At 42.4% G+C, this 4,146-nt stretch overlaps 1 long non-coding RNA gene across 1 annotated transcript; it reads left to right on the top strand.

The window, feature by feature from the left end:
- The first annotated feature begins 2,468 nt into the window (after positions 1–2,468).
- LOC121646330 lies at positions 2,469–3,917 on the top strand. The gene is made up of 3 exons (XR_006011603.1): positions 2,469–2,993; positions 3,079–3,193; positions 3,830–3,917. It is a non-coding gene; the product is annotated as an uncharacterized LOC121646330 (long non-coding RNA).
- Positions 3,918–4,146: the final 229 nt, after the last annotated feature.

The raw sequence follows: 4,146 nt of genomic DNA on the forward strand, positions 1-4,146 counted from the left end.
AGCTCTCACTCAATGCAAGCCGGCTCTTCTGATCCACTCATAGACTGTATAGATGTACAAGGCCTCGGTCACTTACCTGTAGGTTTCTGAAGAGCTGAATTGAAGCTCATTGGGTGGTTCCCACTGTCACCATCTTGGCAGCATCACGCCTGTCGTCATTCCGTGGGGGTGGATTATTGACACCTATCAAACTTCAAGGTATCTGTAGCTAAGAGCTAACTGAGCTAACCTGGAGCTAACGGTAGCTAACCAGCAATTCACCCCCTCACAGCTGTCATGAAGGTAAACTTGACCTATTAATCCTAAAATGTTTTTCTGTACCAGGCTTTAAACATGTTTGTTTCTGCTGTGAAGTTGGTCTTTTTAACATTGGAAAAATAGGAATTTGCTCTGTTTTGGAGCCAGACCCTAGTGGATCAGGGGGGAACTGAAATTTTTGCACTTCTGCATCGGCTTCACATGTTAAAGGCAGAGGTTGCCGCTTGGATTCACTGCAAAGCATCGGCTCTCAACTAGCTCTTTTCACATGGCACATCACTACTCCCCTCTGCTGCATGCTGATCACCTGTGCCAGTGCTGTGTGTTTGTAGTAGGTATGTTCTGGTGGCCCTTTGCTGGCTTCCCTCACCTTGTTTTAGCCCACCTGTCCCCCAGTAAGCCTCAGCTCTATTTTTAGTGGTTTTACCAATTTTGTTGTTTCTTTTTAAAATAAAGATTGCTTTTATTTAATTGGATCCTTGTCTCATGTCTCATTAGTAAAACAAACCTGATTGCCTTGCATTGAGTATGTTAATAATAATCTCTTGGTGGAGGTCCCAGAGTGGCACTGTTGTAATTTCATTTTGACTGAAGTTTACATACTCCCCTTGTCTCGCCACACCCTGACAGACATAGCCGCATTGGCTACTGGAGCATGAGAAACGTCACCAGCATCTTGGGCCGGTCACAACTCATTCAACCAACACAGCAGCAGCTACTACAGACGAAAGATGCCTGGGCTCTGTGCAGCGTTTTCTGGTTGTCGGCGGACCACTGAAAGTAGAAAATGGAGAATTACTTTTCACAAGTAAGGTTGAATAGTTATTAGTTGTATTTCATCACTCCAGTAGTTAGTCCAGTAATGATCCATCCACCAGTGAAATCATGGAATGGAACTTTATTGTCATTGCAACAGGTGCAACAAAATTTTTTCCAGTACAAACCCGTCCAAGAGTAGACAACAACAACATATAAACAAACAGGATCAGGCAGACGGAGGCCTTGTCCACACGTAGCAGGGTATCTCACAAAACAAAGATATTTTATTATGATTTGGCCTGTCATCCACATGAAAACGGAGATTTATGTCATTAAAAACGATTCTTTTAAAAACCTCAGACCAAAGTGAAGATTTGAACATCTGTGTGTGGTCATATACAACCGGGCTTTTAGGTTTGGGAACGTCACTGTCTGCGACAAAAATACTCTGAAGTCACATGTGCGACCTTTGTTTAGAACAGCATGGATGTCCTCAAAACTTTGTTGGCCTTATCCATTCTCCAGGCGCTTTGTGTTTGTTTTTACAATCTTAAATACTGCTCCACATAGACGACCACAGTCGAAGTACCAGATGAAGAACAGTTATTGTCCGCCACCTAACCATTATACGTACAAGGCATGTTTTACTCGCTACTGCCACCTAAAGGTTTGGCATGCTTATTAATGTGCTTAACAACGCGGTTATGAGGATAGGTGTACATGGATTTTTTTTAAACGAAGTGGTGTAGACTCTTTTTTTACTATACGGATATTCTGTTTTACAAAAACCCAGCTACGTGTGGACAAGGCCTGAGGCAGCAGCTGCCGCGCAGCGCGCCATTTTCACAGATAGAAAAGATAACATGAGGGAGAGCAACGGGAGGAGGCTAGAAAAAAAGGCGTCTCTACATTGGGCCTAGAAGGGCCCAGTGTAAAGAGACAAAAAAACACACCTCGGTACATAAAAATGCATAATTCAGACATTCACAACATAAGAATGGCAGGGGGGGAGAGGGGTCTCCTATCGCAGCTAAGTGTGGATGCAGCTGAACTTGAGCGCATCCAATCAACCTGCTGCCCGGGAGTGGAGGGAGGAGGAGGGAAGGGACCAACCAAGGCAGTGAAATCATGGGGGAGGTGTGTCTGTAATGGTGTACGTGAGTGTGCATGCTTGTGTGCATGCATGTGTGTGTAAGTATAAGAAAGTGAGCATGTGAACTTTTTCCCAGTTCCTTTCTCCAGTCTCTGCCCCAGATGATAGTGGGGCGACCTTGGGAGCTGATCCAGGAAAGGTCCACAGCCCGAGAAGATGAGAGGGGGTAGGGTGGGGGGGGCAAAGCGTCCATCTGCATAACATTTCCAGGGGAACTTAATAACCAGCCATCCAAGGCCAGTACAGACTGGAGAGCCAGATTAAGATAACACTTGGTCAGTCTCACTCACATTTAGTCATGAAAGTAAATCTGTGAAACTTTATAAAACATACACTGTATAACACAGATGAAGATTACAGCTGATACTGTGAATTCTGCTGTAAAAATAAGCCCAGTGACACAGACATAACCACTGTATCCATCTCTAACTACAGCAAAATATTTCTCCTGTTTCATACCATCTCCATCTACGTTCATACAATCACAATATGTTGGTTCCGAATAAATGTGTTTCTACTGGAATAATGTCCCAATGAACTCCAGATTAAAGTCTTAAAAATTTTGAAGGAAGAACATAATCTTGACCTCCTGTGTAAAACTGTCTGTGTAGGTTCTCCCACATCTCTAGTGTCTGGTTTCCCAAGAATGAAGAGTTACGGAAGAAATGGGAAATTGCTGTAAGAAGAGAGAGATTTACCAGCAGTAATTCCTCTTTGATCTGCAGCCAGCACTTCAAGATAGAGGACTTGGCCGGGACAGATAGTTAGACTTATAGATGGAGTTAGTCCTTCTGTCTTCAGCTTATTTGTTAATCTCTAAAGAGTAAGTGTATTATTAATATTATTACACATGTAAAGCGTCTGAGTAGCCTAAAATGTGTCATATAAACTCTTGTCCCTGTCTGCAGTGGAGATGTCCTCTGCTGTAGTTGCTGAAGAGCTTCCATCTCCATTTGCCAACATTTCAGTCGTTGTGTGCGACCAGTTTTGTGTGATGGTCACACCTACAGCCACACATTTAAAGTTGGTAACCCATTACACCTACACATTTCAGTTGTGTTTATCGTTTTACACTCTTTTTTTGCTCACATATTTGGTTTGAATTTAAAAGTCATATGAATGCTTGGGGGCAGAAGTAGAAGCCAAAAGGAGCGGGAAGTACCACGGACCTGTACCTAGCCATCTCTTTTCACAGGGGGATCATTTATTCCTATTCTTTGAATATTTAGATTTGTTGGTTTTGATTTTGAGTAGATTGATTTCTTATTTCTTTGGTAATTCTTTTTGTTTTGAGTAATAACTGTTAGGTTCTGTTTCTTTGTTTGTTAGGATTTAACCCCCTCGTGTTTAAACGGGTCTGATTAGCCAGTATTTAAGGTCCCCTTTGTTTCATGTTTGTTAGTTCAGTTTAGTTTCTTTGTTACATGTTAACAGTTTGTTTGAAGTTACTGAGTTACCTTTGCTTTAGTTTTGTTAATTTGACCTCTTTTATGGGCCCAAATGCTTTTGTGAGTACTTTTTGGGGTAAATAAAACCCGTTCCTTTTGAGGCCACCTGTGTTCTTGTTCTCCGTCAGCTCGGCCCCTCACACCCTCCCACGATGGAGGCCTGGTAGACAATACTTGTGTCAATTCTACTCAGTGATTTGTTGTCTGGCAGGTTCTTTGAAAGCTTCCATGTGATGTGTTCCACGCTAGCTTGGTAAATGATGCTGTACCAATATTTGTCAAGAGCTACCACCATCTTGTCTTGAGAGGGTAAAGTGATGGTGGTTAAAGCAGCAGAGCAGGTGATTCACCTCATGAAATTAAAGATACTTTATTTATTCCAGAGGGAAATTGCAGTGTTGTGGTAGTTTATTATTATTAATTAAAAACACAATAATTAATCTGAAGAAGACAGCGACTTGTTCTGGAGGGCGATGGCTGCTGCAGGAATGATCTCCGGTATCTTTGTCTTGCACCGAACTTTACGAA

Source organism: Melanotaenia boesemani, chromosome 9 (genome assembly GCF_017639745.1).
Source record: "Melanotaenia boesemani isolate fMelBoe1 chromosome 9, fMelBoe1.pri, whole genome shotgun sequence".
Taxonomy (NCBI): domain Eukaryota; kingdom Metazoa; phylum Chordata; class Actinopteri; order Atheriniformes; family Melanotaeniidae; genus Melanotaenia; species Melanotaenia boesemani.